Genomic DNA, 22565 nt, shown 5'->3' on the forward strand with positions numbered 1-22565 from the left:
ATGATGTCCCTCCTTGAAAAATCTGGTTAGAATTAGAAGTTAATAAAAAAAATGCAATTTTCAGAAGGACTCATATTTGACATTTTGAATACTGTTTCTGAGTGAAGTGCTGTTTCCTTTTCTTTCTGCCGCTGAAAGGGAGATCCCCTTCAGGCATCCACAGCAAGAGGACCAGTAGACATCTCCATGCTGCAGTAGTGTTTCTCTTTTTGCCTGGTGTGTTAAAATCCCTCCAGATAGACTGGGTTGTGTTTTAATTAGCTTATCCTCTACCTTAACTACAAAGCTCTTTTGAACATTTTTTACTGTTAGTGTTGAGAGAGAGCACTTCTGTAAGTAGTCTGGTGCCAAGGCTATCGGTATGTTAATTGTGGGTAAAAAGGAAAAAACAAACTTCTACGGACTGTATGCTTGAGCTTTCTAGCCTTGGAAGTTTGGCAGGCATGTTGTGAAAGAGAGTCCTGCTTTCCTGTTGGAAACCCTTTGAATTAAGCTTTCTTGGAGTCAAGGGACTTTGTGTGTCTGTCTACGTATGGAAAAGCCTGCGAGCGTACTCGTCTCGGTGTCTGTGGAAAAACCAGCTGCTGTGTCTGCCCGTGAGTGTTTGTCCTGGGGATCTGCCCGAAAAGCTGTTTTTTCCATTGCTTGAGCAGAATATCAGGCTTGGCACACTTTGTCATGCAAAGTGATACAGATAGGGTTGGCAGCTGGCACACTTTTTAAAGAGCCTGTTATTATAATCTTGCCATAGCTCATTAATTAGGCTGTGGGGGTAATGATAGTGGTATACTAGTCTAGCTAAAACAACTCCTGTACAAACCAAGGTTCGTTTTGGTTCTGTCCTTCCAGTTTGGCATGCTGCAAAGGTACAAGGCAGTTCTCTACTTCCTTCTTCATGTATGTATTGGTATCTGTGATAAAATAATCCCCTGCTGTTCCTACCCAGGCTGCAAAAACCACAAGGATGATGTGTGGGAAAACAGACTTGGTGTTAATAATTTAGCAGGTAGATCATAGAATCAGAGTGATTTGGGTTGGAGGAGACTTTAAAGATCATCTCATTCAACTCCCTGCCATAAGCAGGAACACCTTCCACTAGACTAGATACAAGATGCCTAATGCCTTCTTAATAGTGGCAGTTGTACACATTAAAATATGATTCATGTGTTGATAAGAACACCCTGCAGAAGGTATATAGTGTGAATTTTTACCTATGTAAAGCCTCACTTGTAGATGTAACTGTTCATAATTAGAGCTAACTGAATATATCTAATGAAGGATTAGATCTTGGACTGCACTTGAAAAGTCACAGTGATTGTGCTTACTGAGAACTCTGTAGAGCTGCATTGATCTGTAAATTGGGCAATCACATCTTTTTTGATGAAAGGTGACTAACAAAGAAGTCTTTAATTTAACCTACATATTGTTTTCCTTTCAAATCTAGAATTTCAATTTATGAAAGTAGCAGGGGAACAGAGGGTTATTGGGTGTTCTTGAGAGGATTTTTGGAATACCCTTTGCAGTAAAGAGGCAAAGAGCTGTCAGCTTTCCCCATTTGGTGAACTTGTCCCCTGGTGTGCTCTTGTCTACAGAGCAGATGCTGGAGGGCACCAGCTCAGTGTAAGCTCTGCACTAAAAGGCTCTGCTGGTCTGAGGTAAGTGTAATTGCTGTGTGTCTTTCCTGGGGGCTGAGCTATTCACCTTCCCTGCAAATGAAGAGGAAAAAAATCAGCTGTATTAGCAGATCAAAAAAGAGCAATCTGTTGGCCTTCCTAATGCACAGGTCACACCATGCCTGGAGCTGGGCTTTTTGTTAAGAGCAACTCAAATAAGAAAAGCAAGCAAACCTCCGTACAAAACAGAAACCAAAACTAACAAAGGAAGCATCTGCTATTCAGATTAACTGATATAGGTGAGGGAGGAAAAAACAAGTCATCAGAGACTTCCAAAGGTTTGCTGCTTTGGCCAGGAATCTGCAGCTTGGAGATGGCAGGCACTTTATAGTGTGATGGTGATGCAGATGGTTCTATGGTGCTATCCTAGGCACAAGCAGGCTGGGTGATGAGAGGTGGCTGATGCTGAGCTGGGACGCAGGAAAGCCCAGACTCTGGTCTTGCTCTGTTTAGAAGATTTGAGATGTGCCTCTCCAGGGCTGCTCTGGTTCTGTTCACTGTGTTTTTCATGGAATGAGAGGTGGTGTGGGAAGGAAGGAAGGAAACTCTGTCCCAGCAATGGCTTCTATTTTCACTTTGCATAGTAAAGCAGAGTGTGGCACTGGTTTGTGGCAGTGCTGAGGGATTTTTTTTGGCACTCTGAGCATCTCTCCATGGCAACAGGAGAGGTGCCCTGGTCCACAGGGCACTTCAGGCTGGGGTGGGTTGGTTCATTTGAAAGTTTGGCACAAGGCAGCAGTGCTTAGGTTACTGTATTTATTACTATGGCGTTTGTAATACTGGGTTAAGGATGCATCCCTACAAGCGCATGAGCAGGAGGACTGTTTATTCTGGTTACTCTCCTAGTTGCCAGAAGCCCAACTGGTTCAAGGTGAGAGAAGAAAGAAGAGAAAGGGTTGTTGTAGCTTGATGCCAAATACAAAGAGGGGGTATAATGTGCCCACAGGCTGCATTGTCGGCACATAAACCTAGTGAACAGGAGAGAGGACAGACTGCTTGTATTGGCACTGCTGTCAGCTCTCATTTTCTCACAGCTGGGGGACCATGAATGCACAGACCCCATTGATGGGATGTCCTGGTTTTAACCTTCTCAGTTGAGGGATTTGTCAGCCCCAAAGCGTAACATGTTTCTGTGCACCTTTCCAGTAGCAAAGGGTTTCACACCCTTTGCTGAGTGGTCCCTGCCAGCCCCAGAGCTGGTTAGTGACATATTGCTTCTCTGTACCTCTCTGTGGAGCGAGAGATGACTGGCCCACAGTTTCTAATTGTGATCATCACTCTCATTTTTACTGTCTGTAATGTCCACAGAGCTCAGTTTTTTATTTAACTAGCAACTGGTGAGAGAATCCTCATGAAATTTTGATAATTCATCATTTTATTTCCTTAAAATTCTTGGCTTCTTCTAGTCAGAAATGAGTAACTTGGTGTGAGAGTACTTCAGTGCTCTTAGTGTGCATGAACACTTGAAGCAGCTGCCTAGGATGGGAAGCACAAGAGGAGCACAAAGAATTAGAAGCATTTTGTCAGCCTGGTTGGAAAGTAGCTACAGCAGTGAGCAAATGCTTCCTTTTATGTGCACATACAGTGTCTGACATCCAGGCAGAATGCTGACAAGCTGCTGTGGCTTGGAGAACAAGTTGAATGATCTGCATAAAGTTCTTATGATTTCCTCTCTCAAAGCAGAAGTGGCTAAAAAGCCTTCAGAAGAGGCCTGTCTGATTTTGTTGTTGTTAATTTATTCTGGAGGGTTGGTTGCCACAAGGAGAAGGATCTCTGCTCTATGTTACTGGCTTGGGATCTGCTCCTGATTCAAGGAGATAGAGGTGTCCTCTGTGCAAGCCATTTATCTGTTTCCTGGACCTTGCATTCGTGCATCTTCTGACAGACAGAGCAGCCTTAGAGTCGAGTGGATCAGCTTCCTCCCTGCCTTGAATGTTTCCACTGTTAATGAAAGATATTTTTGTTTTGGAGGCAAAACACACCCAAAGACACCCTGTCAGGTTTGTTTGTGCCAGGTTTTGACTCAGATACTTAGTGAAACAGAGGAACAGCTTGAAAACAGTGCTCTGGTCCTTCAGCTGCCTGAGGAGAAGTGCAGGAGTGAAGTGGCTTAAAGCTCCTTCAGTTCAGCAGTGTGCCCAGCACCTGTTCCTTGTGAGTGCACTGATTTTTCGGAGCCTTCCAACATGAGCTGCCAGTGAATGTGTTTGGGAGGATTTGCATGAGAAAGCTGTGGTGTAGAGAGATGATTTTGCTGTGTCTTCCTGCAAGTTTGTCATGTCTGGTGGCACAAGAGGTTTGTAAGCATGATCTGCTTGTTGCAGCATCTGAGATTGCAGTGGTCTGTGTGGCAGGGATGTCCAAGCAGATGGAGATGGCTCTTGCCCTCAGATTTCCTCTACCAAGTTTGTGGCCCGTTAATCGTGAGGGTGTGTCTTTTCTAATGGACTGATGATTGTAGATGCTGGATAAATACTGTGCCATGTGTTGGGGATCTTCATCTTGGAGTTGGAGCTGCCTTTTGGTGGATGAAGAGTTGCACTTGTTCTTGTCTCTTTGAATACTTGCAGCTTCTGTTTCAGGGTGTTATGCTGTGGAAAAGATAGGACATGCTGTGTCTCACTGCTTGGGGCTCTGCACCAGAGAAAATACTTTCCCTCTGAATCCTCTGTTCAGGAAAGATCCCTACAAGAACAGCTGGAAGTATCTGCAATCCCCTCTTGGTGTGCTTGTATTTCAGAGCCCTGTCAGAGGCAGTTTCTTGAGATGCTAGGTCAAGGGGTTTAAATGGTGGAGCCCAAATCTCTTCCAGCTTTGCTGTAATGCCTGTGGTAGCTTGAGAGTGGAAGACTGGCACACTGTCTCCAGCCAAGGTCCAAACTGGCCAGTATCCCCTCCCCTGGTGACAACCAGAGTGGATCCTTGGGGAAGGAGGAATCTCAAGGTTTAACAGTTGCATGGGTATTGTCCTCCTGCAGTTTCCATGGTACTTTGAAGGCACCTTGTATAACTTGCTCTGAGTAGCACAACATGCCACAACACAATTGTGGGTCCCTTGGAAGAAGCATTTCCTCCTTCTGGATAACATTTTTTATCTGTTGTCTTGTGGTCTTTCACTGTGAAGAGTTGTTTTTTTGCTCCTGACATGGTTTGCATGACACCAGTGAGTCCTGCAGATTGTTTTCTTTCTTGCCTAGGACACTGGTACCTTTTTTTGTGCTACTTGCAGCTTAATATTTCATGATGATCCACTCTCTGTTTTGACTATGCTGTCTGGAGTCTGAATTCAGGCAAATGTTCTGTGGATACTTTGAAGGGGATTAGAACTGACCTCTAATTGAAGGGAAAATGGAGTAATGTCAGACTTAGTTGCAAAAGCATTCTGTACTTCTAGCTGGAAGACTTTGTTGAACGTAGCGAAGAGAAGGAATTTAGAAACATGCCCACGTGATCCCACATCTATTACTCAGCAAGCATTTTTGTTGCACATTTTGCATTTATTCTCTTGCTAAAACTTCAGGCAATTTATCAGTGTTGCCATTCTGTAACTGGACACCCCTTTGCACTGTCTGCCTCTCCAGCCAAAAATGAAGTGAGAGTGATGTTAGCTAACAGCGTGATCTCAGCAATTCATCTAACGAAGACAGAAATTGGCTGCTCTCTCCATTTATTCACTTAGTTTAAAGTACTGAAGGCCACAAATGGACTCGTTTCAGTTTTCCAAATGCTGTGATAAGAAAATAACCAGCCCCATTTCCTAAAATTTTCCAGAACTGATGTCCATGCACTTAGGAAAATCCAAGACATTCAAAGCCCAACTCACAGGTTCCTATACTAGAGCATCACTGCCTGAGATAGCCTGATGGAAATAATGGTGTATGCAGCAAAGTGATCATCATGTTCCACAACAGATAGTACACTTAACAGCAGCCTAGCTTCCTGTGTTGTCTGTGGGTTTTCTGATCTCCCCTCAGCAACGATTTATATTTAAATGTCTGTGTTGTGCATATTGCTTGGTATGGACTTTGGGGGCGACGGGAAAGCTTTGCCAGCTCTTGCTCCAAGTGAGGTGAGGAAAGGAGCTAGGCCAGAAGTTAAGCCTACAGATTTCTGCTTCTCTGCTAATCCTTGTGTTTTTTTCTGTGCTGGTCCATGTTGGAGGATTGCAGATCCATCAACAACAGTAGAGTAAAAACTGTGTGGCAACTTGTTCTGGTGAAACTTTCCTGTGTGTCTTCATTTCTCTTTCCAATAACAGTTCCTTGGAACTCTCTCCCCATCTTCTGGTACCTGTTCCTGTGTCAGATTGGAAAGGGCCCATGGCAGGGGCTCCCAAGCACTAGGGTGTCTAATTGATGAGTCTGAGCAGAGGAAATAGCTGCCTGCCTGATCAGATACTGATGGCTTGGTGGGACATTTCCTCTCCTCCTGCTTTTTGGGTGGTCCCACAGTACCTGTTGTAGTTTCCTGTGAGCTTTGTATTCACTGTGCATGCAGGATTTGTTCTTCACCTGTGACCAGAACATGGCTGGTGTTTCTCAAGGATAACTGCAGCAGAACCAGATAGCTGTCATCTGCTCTCCTAAAAGCATTTGGTTGCTGTTTTCTCTTATGCTACAACAAAACACGGCAGACTTCTCTGTCTTTTGCTCCAAATGCAAGTAGCTTTCTTCAGTCTCTTGTGTTCATGAAGAGCCTTGTGGCAACACTACGCCAAAATTCTGCTGTTCAAGTTGAGTTGGGCCTTTTCCTGAAGGGAGGAGCAGAGCCTGGAGCAAATGTTATGCATTGAACAAGGTGCACAGTGCAGCTGGCATCAGCGATCCTGGGAGCTAGACTTGTGTGGGGCTTGGTGTGCCCGTGCGTCCTTTCCACTGTGAGATGAAACTTGGCACAGTCTGGCTTTGCAAAGCAGGGTAAAATGCTGTTAGAGAACTTACTCCTGATCCTCTGCCTTCTGGCTGGAGCAGAGCCTGCAGAGTGCCAGCCTTTGTCAATCTGAATCAGGAGCTGCTGTCCCTCAAGGTGCAGGGGATGGAGAAGCCTTGCAGCAGGTTGGGAGCATCTGTGGTGTGTAGTGTTCTGTGGCCACGTGACAGAGAGTGTCTGTCAAGGCGTGGGTTTACAAACAGAGGAGCTCATTAGTTAGAGCAGCCGGATGGGGTGGCAGAAGGCCCAGGCTTGGGTAAGCTTTTGGGCAGCTACTCGAAGGAGGAGGCAATTGTTGAAACATTCATAAACTTGACTGTGAGCAGACGTCCCAGTTGCCTCATCCTCAGTGGAGACAAGGGAGTGTAGCCAGGAGCTGCTGTACTCATCCCAGGAGAGATGGCAGGGAGCAGCAGGCTCCAGAGTTAATTCTCTTCATTAATTCCCATAACAAATTTCCACCTTCAAAAGCCTAAATGAACAGAGGCCTGGCAGAGCAATACCCCTAGTGGTAGCTTTTCTATTTTTTTTTCTCATCTTGTAAGGATGAGGATTCATATGGAAGAGAATGCTCTTGGAGTCTCAAGAAAAATAGCAACAAATCAATATTAAACTTTGCATATAAAAAACCTGCTTATTTGTTGCACATGTTGAAATGTGGCTATGGGGGCATCTCATGCGAGCCCCTTGTTATTTTAGCTTTTAGTCTTTGCTTCATATATAATTTGTAATGCTATTTAAATATTATTCCCTTATATTTGGAAATAAGGTAGAATGGTTTAGCTTCCAAACACCTTCATTCTCTGCATGTCTCTCAAGGCAGCCAGGTGTGCTGTACCTGGTTTTATGGCTCTGTCTCACACAAGCTAGGCTGACCTATCTGGTTGAAAGTATTTTTCCACGCTTTTGTCTTGTTTTCCTTTTTAAGTTTTCTCCTGTTTTTCTTTTGAAAAGTAACAGTGGATGGTGTGAGGAGCAGAGTCAGGAATTCAAGGGTAACTACTGCACTTGTCCTCAGTTCACCCTCTCACATCTCTCTCCATGACAACCTGTGTTAGCGAAGATGACAGTGTATTAGCTAGAAGAAATAATTTTCTTGCTGCTTAAGGAATTGGCTAATCATTGCATTCCTCAGTTTCCCCATTTAAGAACATTTTCTTTAAAACTGCCTGTTTTCTCCCAACTTAGCATATTTTTCAAACAGGCATTAATTATTTTGTTAGGAGGTCCTCTGCAGCAGTACTGTCATGAATCCAATGCTGCTTCCTCCTGAGAGGCTCAAAGTGCTTCTGTACATCAATTAAGGAATGGCCTTCATAACAGGATAGAACTTGAAAGGGGTTCTTTTTGCTTTAGTTGGTTTTTTTTTTTTTTTTTAAGGTACTTTTGCAGATGTTGTGGTTAAAGGCTTCTATTTTTAAAGCCCTAAATCTTGGAATGTGGCTCCATAACAGTACATAGTGGGATTTGGAAAAAGTCTGCTAAAATTGTGTATAAGGAATAGTGAAACAGTTAGATCATGTTAAAGTTGTTAGACTTTCTGGTGCTAGTACATTTCTTTTGGGGTTTTTTTTAAATGAATGTTTTTCTTTTTAAAAATACAAATAATTGACCTTCCATTTTAGACAAATGTCCCTTTTTTAGGGTGGTGGCTTTATTCCTAATAAATGGCTTTTTTAATGGGAGCTGCATCGCTCTTTCCATCTGATCCCTGTGCCCACATCTCTGAATGTTTCCATTTCAGAAAGGAGGAAGACTCTGGTGCCAGCAGGCAAACTTCAAAAGCTGCCATGCAGGGAAGTTCACAGTTCTGAGGCATTTGGAACGAGCAAGAAATAAAACAACATCAAAACCCCTTAAACTTTTACTGCCATTCAAAAATAACAAAAAGCTTGCTTCTTGATTCCTGTAGTCCTTTAATGCTTGAAGTACTGAAACTAAATAATCCTGCCATACCATAAAAAGAAGCTGAGCTATTTAGGAGCATCCAATAGCCTTTGAAGAAAATATGATGTTTTACCTGTTGAATGCTGTCACACTCAATGCCTTCAAATGGGACTTTTGGATGCTGTTTAGATAGATGCAGGACACAGGTAATGGCTGTCTTTCCCCACGTGCAGTGCTCTTACTGGTGTTTCTCACACCACAGACCCAAGTGGTACATGGTAGCTGTGCTCACCCTTATCCCCAGCACCCAACTCCAGCCATCCTGGTGGAGCTGAGTTTGGATTAGGCAATTTTTTTTTCTGTCCAAGTCTCCTAAGAGCCTATTGAGAGGGAAGAGGAATGACTTTTCTTTCCAAGAGCAGCTGAATGCAGTGCCCTAGTTACCATGGTTTTTTAAATGGAGTACTTCAGAGGATGTACAAAAGCATCTTTAGTACTTGCAGTACAAGGAGAATGAAAGGACCTAGATTATGTCAGCAGTGTAGCAGAGACTTAAGTGAGTATCATTCATTTATTGTTAGGAGATGACCCAATTTGGATTGTATTTATAGAGTTGGAGGGGAGAATGGACCTGTTTCAGATTACTTCTGAGCTTTAAATGTACTTACAGGCTTTGTGTAGGAATTGCTTTGGCTCCTGCTGGGTAAACAAAGCCTTTCAAGGGGTGTTCCCCATGTAGTGGAGCAGTGATGCATCCTGACTTCTCTTGTGCTGCCAAAATGGATTGATTCATACCGTGTCTCTCCACATGGCAATGTACTGGATGGAGAAAAAAGTGAGTTGTCAGACAGAACTTGCCCAGCTGATTTTTATTTATTTTATTGCATTTTCCTGAAAGGATCTTAAGGCCTCCAGTTGCTATATAATTTGCCAACTAGTTGCTATATAATTTGCCAACTAGTTCCAGCTAAGCAGATCCTTAGTTGAAGGCTATGGCCCTGCAAAGGACTGGTGACAGTAATAGGTCATCAGGTGTGCACAGAATGGGATGCTTCTTTTGGTTGGATTTTCTCCTCGCTCCTTCCTCTAAAACAATTGGTGGGTTTTAAACACCACCTGTGTCATGATCCATTCCCTCCTTCTTTTTACCTGGCTGTGATGGCAATATCTGCATCTCCTTGTAGGAGTCTCCTACTATCCTTTAAACAATTTTGGTACTGCTGAGAGGAACATGCCATCTGCAGATCCTGTGAAGGATGTAGTTTCTTGAATTTTTTTTCCTCCTGCTAAGAGTTCCTGTTGTCATTACATTAAGCTCAACCCTGATGATGCAAACTGCTTTGAGAAGAGTTCAGAGCAGAAGCTGCTGTGCTTAAACCCATCTGCAAATTTGAGAGGGGGAAGTGAGAAGATGAGCATGGAAAACTCATAAGGAACTGAAGCTTGGTAAAGCTCAGCTTTTTCAGTGAACACTGCATGTTAGTTCAGCTGGGTCTTATGTGAAGAGCAGTGGAAGTTTGAGTTGCATTGTAGATTCATTAGCAGCAATCACATTCATTTCAGTGGAGCCAGGGTTGTAATCTCTCGCTAACAAATGCTTTAAGTCTGTACTTCTTCCCCTGGAGAGGCACATCTGCCTCACATCCTGCCTTTAAAGGGAGCCCTTTCCCCATGAAGAGGGGGAGAAATGCATCCATCCCTTCCTACAGCTGTCCCAGCAAGCCATAGTCTGATCTGCTCCAAAGGAGGGCTGCATTCCAGCTCTGGAGATGTATGGCAGGATGGTCACTGGGACACCCACTGGAGGAAGAGAGGGCTGCAAGCACTTGGAGACTGTCTGGACTTGTTCTTTTGAAGATGCCATCAGCTGCAAAGTCTGGATGTGTCCAAACACCAGTGCATCCACGTCCAGGCTGTGCTGGCACCACTTGACTTCTGCATTAAGGGAAGTTGTTGCTCTGCAAAAATCAGCATCCAATGCTTTTAAGGTTTACAGAGAACCTGCTGTCTGGGAAAGTTTTTTTTGTTGGTGGGCCAAGGTACCAAAAGTATGTTCAATGCAGGTGTACTGCACAGCTGGTGGCGGGGGCGGCCAGGGTGCCTGGGGTCTGCCAGCACACCAAAGTCAGAGCAGCACCAGGTTGCCTGCAGCAACTGCAGAATTGAGCATGTAGGGGCAAACTGGCATTTCCTCCTTTTCCTGGCTTTCTCAGAAGCGCAGATGGCACGTTTAGATAACTGAAGAGTACAGAGAGGTCTGTCTGGTGTGGGATATGTAAACCTCAGTTCAGGCTTGGATATGTTCCTTTTCTGTATGTAGGAGGTTTAGGCTGATTATTCTGTTCTGTTCATTTCTTCCTTCCTGGGTTTTTATTTATTTTTTATTTTTTACTCCAATTTCGTAGTGTTGGTCCAAGTAAAGGATAACGAAAATTAAGTAACTTGGCTTGCCTCTTATACAACTACTGCCATGTGTAGTTAGCAGTTTAATGAGAAATGAGGCAAGGCAGAGCTCATTTTGCTCTCATATAGCCAAACTGGCTGTGCAGGACTTAGGAGTAAGATGGGATAGTAATCGAGTGTGATGTTGTGGTACTTAGGGCAAGATTACAGGAAAAGCATTGTATTCCTTTGAACAGGATGGAGTCTTTCACGTGATTTTTGTTTTTTTTAGCTTTAATTCTGTAATCTTGATCTGTTATCTGAGAGCAGGAAGACGTCCTAAATTTGGAAATGTATTTAATCTTCTCAAGGAGCAAAAGATTCCATCTTGGTCTGTCTAGGGGGTCCTGGTGTCCCCCTAGTATGGGGCATCTTGTTTGGCAAATACTGGGGTTTGCTGTGCCCAGGGCAATGCACTGAGTGACCTTTAAACTGGAGGGCTTTTTGTCTCTTGCTGTTGGCTCACCTCCAAGATATGTTGTGGGCTGTGCAGTGCTTGCCCACACAAACATCCCCCAGACTTCCCCTTTGCTGTGTCTCTCACACTTGAGAAGTCACTCAGGTGAGCAGGTCTTCACTGGTGCTTCCCACTGGGTGAAATCTGTCTGTATGGGCAGTCTGTCCTTTATCTGGCCTGACTGGTAGGCTGACTCCTTCCAGAGCTCACTGGAGTTTCAGAAGAAATAAAAAATATATCTTTAGTGTCCTTGCATCAGGAAGTTTGATTACTGTTTTTTGTTGTTTATCCTGCTAGCTTTTCTCCTGGACTTCTTAGACATGTGCAGATTATAATTTAATTTCCTCTTCAATTCATAACTTTGAAAGGACTAAAATCAGTAGCTGTTTGGAGTTGAGATTGGGGATGCAGAAACTTTCATGCCTTTCTATTCTACAGCAGATAATGCTTCAGGTGCTAGGGGGAATGGGGGGGCTGTCCTGTAAAGCAATCCACTGCATGTCTGCAGCCAGAGTCCTGTTACAAGCCCTATGGGGTAATGTTGGGATACTCTTTTAATCTCACGTGTGGCTCTCAGCTTTTAAAGAGCACAGCCGAGCCTGCTTTTTTACCTTGACAGGTTTGAGTCCCATGTGCTGTGGTGCTCAAACCTGAGGTCCAGAGAGTGACTTTTCTGCCACTGCTCTTCTCCTTGATGCTTTTAACCTGGTTTCAGTGTAACATCTCTGTCTGCTTTCTCCTAGTAACCTCTTGCTCCGTTTCACCTGTATTTATTTGGAGTAGAAACCCTACATAGTTTATTTTCTACTTTCTGGGGGAGATGTGGTCTTAAGTTAATTGAGGGAAGACAGATGGGACCTGCCAGCTTTCCATATGCCAGCAGCCCATCAAGGGTAGAAACTGTATGTCTGATGGCTTGCCAGGATGAGCTTGTTATTGTATTGCCACAGGGTAGTTAGGACTCGGGGGATACAGGGAATAACTCCTTACAGAGTTGGCATGAGTAGTTACTCTGTCCACAGAACAAGTGACACGCATGCTCCGTTCTTTGGAGGTTGCAGGGCGGTGCAGCCACCCAAGGACCTGGAAGGGAGAGCCTGCGGATTGGCGGTGCTGTGACATCCTTGAGCATCCCTAGCGTGGCTGGGTGTGGAAGTTCCAGGCTGGCTTGCTCATCACCTGCCTGGACTCCAGGCCTGGGGGGAACTGTGAGCTCTTTTCTTGAAAGACAAAAGGCAAAGTGCTACAACCCACAACACGCTAAAAATACCATAAAAGGCTGTGTCCTTAGGAGCTGGGCATGGGAGCAGTTCCCACCCACATTACTGCAGCATGAGTCACCAGGCTATTGCAACTGCTCTCCATGTGGATGCCCGGCTGAAGATGCACGGCAGAACGGAGGGAAGAAGGGGAACCTCCGTAGCACGTGGGAGTGATGAAGAGTTACAAAGAAGAGGATGACGTGCGGGCATACGTGAACACTTTGCTTTCCTTTGGTTAGACTTTTTGACTTTTTTTTGGTGGGGTTTTTGTTTTGTTTTGTTTTTTAAATTTTTTTTTTTAACTTCCAGCAAATGGTATTTGCTCATGATTTGAGCTTAAGGCATTTGCAGCCAAGAGTCTTCTGAATATGCAGAACCCTCCAGTTTGCTTTTAGGAAACACAGTAATTGCCACATGATTAATACGAAGCTGGAAAACCCCTCTGACATGGAAGTACATTTTATTTACTCTCTTTCAGCAAAGTTTTTTTCTTTCAGTGTTTTCTTTCCTCATCTTCATCCTTTTCCCTCTTTCCCTGATGCCAAAGTAGGCTATGTGTCCTTATGACAAATGGTGTAAAAGCACGTCTCACTTACATTGTGCCCTGCTCTTCCCTGAACTTTTTATCCAACAAGCAGGTATGAGGGAGTAAATTTGTTTAGGTTTCTTTCCTGAGACTCCACCCACTTGTCCAGGCCCCAGCAAGGCTATGGGTATTGTTTTCCCTTTTCCTTCCCTTCTGCTTGACGTCTTGGCTGTCGGGGTTTACCGGAATAAGTTTGTCATTGAGAAATTCTATAAAAAGCTTCCTTTATTTAGACACCAACCCACTAATGACATCATGTGGGCACATCTTCCAAGTTCCTCCAGGCTGAGCGGACAGAAGGAGGTGGTGGCTGTGAATCTGAGCACTGCCCCTTTCCCAGTACACCCTTGTGGTTGTGTTCAGTGGCTGTCCTTCAAAATAACCCCAATCTTCCTCCTCCGTGTCCTTTGGGGAGAGAGCAGGGAGGCTCCCCCCAACCCACTGATGCATCTTTAGCAAATATTTTAGCAGTAGAATATAGCTGTGGTGGTCTGTTGGTTTTCCTACTCATCACTTCCAGGTTAGTCCTTTGCAATGCTCTTTGGTGGGTATTCACCTTGACTTCTCAGGGCAGCAGGAGGCTTGCACAATCCATCTCTTCGATGCTAACAAATTTTGTATCGGGCCAGTTTCAAATAACAGGGAAACAGGTGAAGTAAAATTTAAAATGCCGGCATGGACAGGCAGAAAGCAGTGGGAATGGGCACATATGAGGTGGACTGCATGTTTTATGGTGGTGGGAAGGAGGCATTGGGCAGGGGGCAGCAGAGCAAGAGTTGGCCACCAAAGGAATACACTGTCAAAATTATTTTGTGATTTCTTTAAAAAGTATTGGTTTGAGTATTTCTGAGTGGGGGAAAGGTATATATTTGTTTGGGGTTAAAAAGTAGTGAGTATGACCTGGACAAGGTTTGTGGACCTTCTAGAGATGTTACTCCTGGGTTTCATTTACATATTTGGAGAAGAAAGTGTGTTATAATGTGCTAAGCTTCCCCTTGTATGTGCTCAGTTTGTTAAAATGTTATCACAGGTATTTCATTACCTGCCTGCAGTAACTCCTGGGTGGTGTTTTGTGATCAATAAACCAGAGCTTATTTAATCAATGCAAAGGTATAAAAGTCTTTGTTGAGGGAGCTTGACTTCCCTGATTCTGCTTGTCCTACTGTTGGAGTAAGCCCTGATGTTGGCATACATCGTGGTTATTGCTCTTTAGATCTGGGAGATTTGAGCAGCAAAACTAATTAAAACTTACTAATAAAAACGTACTAATTCAGTGTGTCCATAATGCAGATTTTTCCAGTCCTGTCTAGAATTTGGGGAAGATGAGCAGCTGCTTTTGGCCCTGTGCTGATACCTGCTCTGCCCTGCTGCTCCGCTTGTTGTCCTTCCCATGTTGACCTCCTTGATACTGTGAAGTAATAAAAACTCAAATCACTATGGCACAAATACTCTGCAACATTGTGTGAGTGGCTAAAATACTTTGTTCTCTTTAGAAAGTTATTTTGTTGTGTTCTTCTAAGACCACCTGACTTTCTAAAGGTGTTAGAGAAAATACAAATTTGCTGGTGCCAGTTTCCGAGTGTCTTTCAATCATCGCAGAAAAGTGGCATCTTTGGGGGGACAAACAAGGTCTTTTCCTAGGGTCTCTTGTGGTCCCTGGCAAAAAAAAAAAAAAAAAAAAAAAAAAAACCAAACCAAAAAAAAACCCCATAAAAAATACAGTGTCCACAATGTAACCTTAATTAAAAAACAGATATGTTTTTACCACTTGGAAGTGACATCTGATAATGTTCTCTATAAAAATAGGGTGTGGGGATTGGGTATTTTTAGCTGCAGCTATTCTCAAGTTGTTGTTTTGTAACTTTCTTCTAATAATACCTTTCTTTAATGCCTTCTTTAGAGTTTTTGTAGTCCTAGAAGCTTTTCAGACAAAGATGGGGAGAGAAGAAAAGGGAGCAGCAGCCCACTGGCAGGAGAACTAGGGAAATGTGTGTTCTGATGGATATTGGTGCCCCAGGGAGTGCGGTGTTAGAGTTGGGTGTACCTTGTGAAGGACCTTTCCCAGGTCAGAGAGATGGCTTGTGCTTCAGCTTTTCCTCTGGCTGTAGCAGATGTCTGGGTGATAGTGCCAGCTTCTTAGAAGTTGAAAACAGGATCAAGGTTTAAATAGCTGAAAGGGGAAATCTTGGACAGAGGAATGATGTGCAGATACAGATGCTGTACTGCAGGAATCCCATGGAAAGGCAGGTGTAAGAAACGGCAGTTTAAATTACAGGTGTTTATGGTTTGAGGTGTGGCTGACTGTCTGGAGTCTCTTGGGATTTACCTGCAAATGTCTCTGAGATAAGAGAGCCAGTAAATTCCCATGTGGAACCTGAAGTTCTTAATCATCCAACAGCTGCTGGCTGGGCTTCTCTTCACCTCTTCCTGACAGACTGAAAAGCAAGCACAGATCTTGAAGGACCAGTGAGGTGATCCTGGGTTTTTGTAATATCAAAGGTGCTGTGAAAAAATTTCTCAAAGAGAGGTGATATAAATGATAGGACAGAAGAAGCATTTTCAGGTTGAGTTGCTGATGTTTTCTGTGTCTCAGTAGCTACCCATGGAAATGGTCTGGCTCTCCAAAGTTATGTGTTTCCCCAGGCTTGCCTCTGGTGGTATTGTGGAAGGAAAGCAATTAAACTGTTGGTAAATAATAAACACACATGAAAGCAAGCAAGCTGAAGGAAGGACAGGCAAGAGTGGCCTGACTGTGCTGCATCTCTTGTGTTTTGCTCCATCTCAGAGGACATCAGGAAAGTTCTCCTGGAAAAACATGATGGTAGGGCTGGAGAGGTGTCTGGCTGGAAGGACAAGGAAGGTGTTTAAGTGGTTGTTTACTTGTTTATATAATTTTTTTTCAGAATCCAGATCAGTGATCTCTGGTTTCTGCTAATTGCCAATAAATTAAATGAACTGAGGTTGTTTTGCTTTCCAGAAAATCTTTTTATGCAGTGGTGCCTTTTTAATGACCAGAGGCACAGTTAGAAATGACAGCCTACTCTACTGAAGGTGTTAAAACCACATGTCCAGCCTTTAGTCAGGAAAAGGAAAAAGGTTGCTGCTCCCCAAAATACTGAGCCCACATCCTGTGGGCACTGGTTGGGGAGGGTGGGCTTATATGGTGTGGGGTGCTTGCAAATCCCACACTACTCCAGGGCTTGCCACAGTAAAGGAGATCTTGCTTGAAAGAGGTTATGGATCATTCAACATCAGAAACTTGCCAAAGTGGTCCTTTCTGCACCACCCTCCCTGCCCCCATATTCTTGGACCAAGAAATTATTTATTTTGAAGCTAAATTTTTGAAATCTTTGGCAGAGCCTTATGCTAAAATGAGGGCCAGAGTTAAGGTCTACTGGAAGCTTTTTTCAGGAGATGGTGCAAGGTTGGTGCTGAGCTCCTGCAGGTGCTAGTTGTGCATTTTCCCTTATATCAAATTTAAGACACAAAGTGGTTATCTGGGTAATCCTTTCATTGCAGGGAACCCCACCTGTTGATGAAAGATGTTTGGGCTTGGCATTGGCAGTCGTGGGCAGGTTTCAGTCATGAGTCTGCAACATGTCAGCTTGGGTGACCATGGCTGAGCATTTCATATCCTGAATAATACTTGGACTTTTGGCACTCTTCTTAGGTTTAGCACCTGACATTTGATACTCCGGTTGCCTAAAAAAATATTAAATAAAAAATAAAGAGTGACTGAGTAGTGCTTTTTTGGGAGCTGTAATCTTGGTGCCCTGTTTTCATGTCACACTTGGGTTTAATTCTTTATCATAACACATTAACAGAAGTGCCACAGGCTTAGTGCCTTGTGTGAGAATGTTTCCTTTGGTTACTGAATAAAGGACCAGCACCAGCAAGAGTGGAAGCTTCATCTATGTCATTTGGGCATGAAACATGGTGATAAGGGATCTGGCAGGAAGGAAGTGCAGTGTGTGGTGAGAAAGCAGGTTCTCAAGGGAGCATATTTAGAGTACAGCAGATACTTGGGGTGGGCACAGTATCTTCTGCGGATGGTGTGCAGCTGAAAAACAGGGGCAGCTACTTGAAGCCAGGTCACTGGTACAAAAATAGCCCTGTCTCTTCAAGCCATGCTGCTGGAACATTGTCTTCTCCACAGGACCTGTAAGGAAATGGAGGAGGTGCTGGAGACTGCATGGCTGGGAAGGGCAGGACCAGGCTGTGCCCAGTCTGGGCTGGATTTACCGGGTGGGCTGCAAAGGGCTTCTGTGTCAAATCACCCCCTGCTGCTTATTGTTGGGAATGAGCTGTTACTCTACTAAAAACCTTTCCGAAACAATCTGGGAAAGCAAATATTTTCTGATAACAGTGAGCAACAAGCTTTTGTTTGCTGTCAATGGAAGGAAGTGGGAGAAACAGTAGTAGCTATAACACAGCACAGGCTTTACTGCTGGAAAAGAGATTTAGTGCACACGTTTCTCTAGCAGGGGCGATATCCATGAGGAAGGGCTGCTTAAAGTGGGTGGGAAGGGCACAGCTTTTGTTTTGCTGCAGCAGTGCGTCTGTGTGAGGCAGATGCTAAAGGAAGGTCTGTGGCCAAGATCCAGGTCCAAGCTTACATGGGAAGTGGGAAACTGGGGGATGAAGTCCTTGGTTTGTATTCAGCCAGGACAAGATTGGAGCAACTGCATTTTGAATTAAAGGGAGGCCCCTCTCTACTCAACTGACAGCGATAATAAATTGTGAACCAGCTCTGATCTCTGTTCTCTGGAAAGATCCTTCCTGCTGAAGAACTTGATACTTGGTTAAAAAAAAAAAGGCAAAAAGCTCCTATGCAGTGTTAGATTTGAAGTCTTATCTGAAGGCCTGCAGGTATGTTCTAACTCAAGTAGGGATCTTATTATTGGTGTTGGACCCATTTTTTGCATTAGGGGAAAAAAGTTTCTTATGAAAAGGCACTCCACTGCCCTTAGATGCTTATTTATTTGCAACTTCCCTTTTCCAAGCTTTCTTGCACAGTGCAGAATCCAGCTGCCCTTCAGTAGGATGCATTGTGGTCTGCCAGGTTTTGATCTTGGAACAGGAAGATTAATTTCCCAAGCTGCTGAGGAAATCATCATCCTGCTTGCAAATGCCTTTTGTAGCAGTTTACTGAAATTCTGTGTTTATAAGTGAACTGTTTAAAGTGAACTGTCTAGTTGTTGCTTTTTTGGGTAAATGTTAAAGCATTTTTTAAGGCAAATGCACCTTTCAAGTTCAAAGTACCTTTTTTATCTTCTTCAGTTGAGCATGTTTTCATCTTGAAAACATCTTGAAATACAGCTGATATTTGAGTTGTGTTTGTTTCCCGGAGAGAACAGCATCTGCTGCTGCTTTTCTGGACAACCTTGCATGGGGCCTCCATCATACCAAATGCTTGTCTTTATATCATGGCCACAAGCTCTCTTAAACTTCTCCTTCTGCTTTTTTAAACTTTCCCCTCTGTTTTTTATCTCATCCAAGAAAAGGTTTTGTGAGTTTTTTAGTTCTTCCATTGATACTGTCACTTCCTTCAAGCAGGGTCCAGCTTTCATTGCAAAAACCTTTCTCAAGTATTTCTATTGGTAGACTTGAGCCTGCTCTGGTCCCCTTTGACTTGCTTTTATCCCACTTCCATTGCTGTCCATTATTCACATCAGAAATGCTGAAGGCATGCAAACCAGTACATGTTGGTAATAGATCCACTGTGGTTCTGAGCTCGAGCTTTTCTGAAGTTCTTGTGTTTCTTTCTCAAGCATGTTTGAGCAAAGGTGCTGAATGCCTCTGAAAACCTAGAAATGGAAAGGAGGCATCTGGTTTGATGTCTTTCTGTGTCACCTGGCTCCTCCTGATGGGTTGTGCATCCCCTTGGATCCTGGGCTCTGTGGTGGCACGCATCCACACCAACTCACCTGGCTGTCCTTCCACTACTCCCCCAAGCATCATTTCATTGCACTTACAATTTATTTCACCAGTCTCTGTATTTAATATGGCTTGCTCCAAAATGTTGGTACCATTTAATTTTCCCTGTCTGGAAAGCTGTCTGTCTTTCAGCTTCCATGGCAGGTTTAGTTTTATATCAACCACAGTCAAATGCTAACAACCAAATACACAGTAAATAGTGATATATGCTTTGAAGCCCATACCAAGTGGTACGGATGTTGATTACAACTATTTCAACTATTCAAAAACCACAAGAATCCTTGAGTTATTTTCATATTAACTCCTAATCTAGAAAGCTGCTTTTAACAGAGTGCCCTGCATGACCGTTGCTGTTTCGTAAGCTGAAGTATTACATCTGCCTTAAGTCTTTATCTGTGGCTGGATTTTATAAACATATTCTCCACTAAGAGAAGAGGGGAGGACTTCTTGTGTGGACAATTTCCCCAAAGGGAAGACAACCACTATGAGGAAGGAAAACTGGTTGTAACAGATCTGGATCAGGCTTAGGTACTTAGCAATTTCTTCATTCTTCATTGGCAGTCATGCTTTCCACATCTCTCAGGTGGGAGCTGGGGGAGTGAAGTCCCTCCCAATGTAAGCAAAGAGCCACATTCAAGACCATCTGGAAAAACTGAATAAGCACAAGTCTATGGGGCCTGGTGGGATGCATTCCAGGATTCTGAGGGAACTGGATGATGTGCTTGGCAAGTAATTTTTTGTCATTTTTGAAAATTCAGGCAAAGTCCCTGGTTACTCGAACAAAGAGAAGTACCACACCTGTTTTTAAGGAGAGAAAGGGGGACCCTGGTATTTACAGATCAGTGAGCCTCACCTCTGTGGCTGGGAAGATCTTTGAACAGATCCTCCTGGAGGCAATGCTAAGGCACATGCAAAAGACAGAGATGATCTAACACAGCCAGCATGGCTTCACTATTTCACTGTTTCTGACCAACCTGGTCACGTTCTCCGGTGGAGTGACTGCAACACTCAACAAGGCAAGAAGACCAACTGGTGTAATCTCTGTAGAGTTCTGTAAGGCCTTTGACTTGATCTCACATGATACCCTTATCTCTAAAGTGGAGAGAGATGGATTTGAAGGGTGGACTGCTGGGTTGAAAAGAAATTGGCTGGCTGGATGTAGTCAGAGACTTGTGGTCAGTGGCTCTGTGTCCAGGTAGAGGCCAGTGACAAGTGGTGTCCCTCAGGGTTCTGTCTTGGAGCCAGCTCTTCATGAGCCAGCAGTGTGCTCACAGACCAGAAAGCCAAAGCATCCTGGCCTGTATCCAAAGCAGGATGAGGGAGGGGATTCTCCTGCTCTACTCGGCCTTCTTGAGATCCCACCTGGAGTGCTGTGTCCAGCTCTGGAGTCGTCAGCATGAAAAAGTCATGGACCCTGTTAGATTAGGTCTAGAGAAGGGGCACAAAGGGGCCCAGAGGGGCCTGGAATACCTTTCCTATGAGAACAGGTAGAGAGAACTGGGGTTCTGCCCAGAAAAGAGAAGGTTTCAGGGATACCTTAGAGGACCTTCCAATACTGAAAGAGAGCATAGAAAAAAAGAGGGAGAGGGACTTTTTGCACAGGCACGTATGGATAGGACAAGGGTGAATGATTTCAAACTAAAAGAAGAGAGATTAAATGTTAGGAAGAAGTTCTTTACTTAGGGGTGGTGGGGCACTGGAACAGGTTACTCAGAAAGTTTGTGGATGCCCTGTCCCTGGAAGTGTTCAATGCCAGGGCAGATGAGGCCCTGAGGAATCTGGTTTAGTGCATGGCATTCCTGTCCTTAGCATGGGAGTTGGAATTAAATGATCTCCAAGGTCCCTTCCAACCCACACCATTTTATGATTCTATGATTTTAATAAAATGTTGTGTTTGCACACACACGCACAAAAAAAATTTCTTCATTTCTTAAGTTGGGGTGATTTTAGGAGTTAATAACAAGCAAAAAGAAAAAGTTGCATTGTAATTAAAAAGATTCCTTTCATTCCTCTAAAAAAATTATATATCCTAGTGCTGTTCTGCATATAGTTCCAAGGCTGTTAAAAAAACTTTGGAGATGTTTTCTCAGTACTTTCCGGTGTTGGATCAAATACTTCTTGTTTCCCTCAAGTTTTCTATTACTGGAGATGCTTGCATGGAGCTTTGATAGAAGAAAACAAGTTAGCAAAAGCTCATGCATTAGCATCTGGAGATGCTGTTTGAAGGTAATGCAAGTCCAGGATACTGCCAGTAAAATGGTCAGGGAGTGTCCTCTGCAGAGGCTGCCAAAGACAAATAATTTCCTGCAAGGGTTCAGTATTTGGAGGCGAAGTGAGCTGATTAAACTCATTAAAGTGATTGAAAGAATGAGGGTGGTTCCTAGGGGCTGGGCATTAATTGGGGTCAGGCTAATGGGTGAAGGTCCCTCCCTCCCTCCTAAAAGAGAGCTGAAGCCAGAGGCTCTGGAAAGCAGTGTAAGACACACAGAGTCAGCATAGGTCTCACTTCAACTCAACTTAAATATCTGCAGCATACAAGTTGTTCCCTTCAATAATTACGTTTGACAAGTTTTTAACACACTGCATCTTATTAGTAGATTTTTAACTTCCTACTCTTTTGTTTCATTGGCTGCACCAACAACTTTATATAACGGTGCATTTGTTATTTCCTCGTATGTGTTTTAAAAAAGATGCTGCCTGTCTGTGCCAAAGAGAGCACAGGTGCTGGCAGCATGGTAAGTTATGTTTGCATCCTTGTTCCTATGGTTCTGGCTAGGGAGCATCACTAGCTCCACAGTGCCCAGGGTGACATCTTGGGTATCAGCCAGGACACATGTCCTCACCCTGCTGCTTCGGGCACGTGTTAGGGGTGGGTGGCCTCTAGCTGACAGTGCCAAAACCAGGGAAGGTTTTAAATAGCAAGAGGAGACTTTAGCTTACCCAAAATTGCCAAGTATAGCAGGAGACAAGAGTGACAAGGGAAGAGTAGCATGTCCTGTAGTGTTGCTGCATGTACCATAAAGAATAAAATACAGTGTTTTAGGAGGAATGCATGTCCACGTGGAGAATGACCATCATTGTAGCTTCTTTTAGTTTATGGTTAATGCAAACTGCTTTTCCAGTCTTAAGCAAACAGAAGATGCCAGTTATTCCCTTCCAGGTCAGTGCATCACCTGAAAAAAAGAGGATTTTTTTTTTTCCCTCGGGCTTTTTTTCCCCTTTTTATAGACACTGGAATAGAAAAAGGAGGGAATGCAGTTAGAAAATTAATCTTCAATTCCCAAAATAAGCATGTGGACCTTTGCATTGTTCAGTTTACTTATTTTTTTCAAATGAAAAATAATTTAAATAATGATGCTTTTAAAAAATAACTCATGCATCTTTGATTTTTG

General features: G+C 43.7%; 1 protein-coding gene across 2 annotated transcripts in view; it reads left to right on the forward strand.

Annotated features, from left to right (window-relative positions):
* LOC116997848 (USP6 N-terminal-like protein) overlaps nucleotides 1–22565 on the forward strand; it is a 75496-nt gene that overhangs the window by 21756 nt on the left and 31175 nt on the right. The window contains exon 3 of one of the 2 annotated variants that reach the window (XM_033062997.1): nucleotides 1593–1655. The exons of the other annotated variant lie outside the window; for it this stretch is intronic. The gene's annotated coding sequence lies outside the window, so the exon portion shown is untranslated. The remainder of the gene's footprint in view (nucleotides 1–1592; nucleotides 1656–22565) is intronic. 2 annotated transcript variants of the gene reach the window in all.

The sequence above is a fragment of the Catharus ustulatus genome, chromosome 6, assembly GCF_009819885.2.
Source record: "Catharus ustulatus isolate bCatUst1 chromosome 6, bCatUst1.pri.v2, whole genome shotgun sequence".
NCBI classification, from domain to species: domain Eukaryota; kingdom Metazoa; phylum Chordata; class Aves; order Passeriformes; family Turdidae; genus Catharus; species Catharus ustulatus.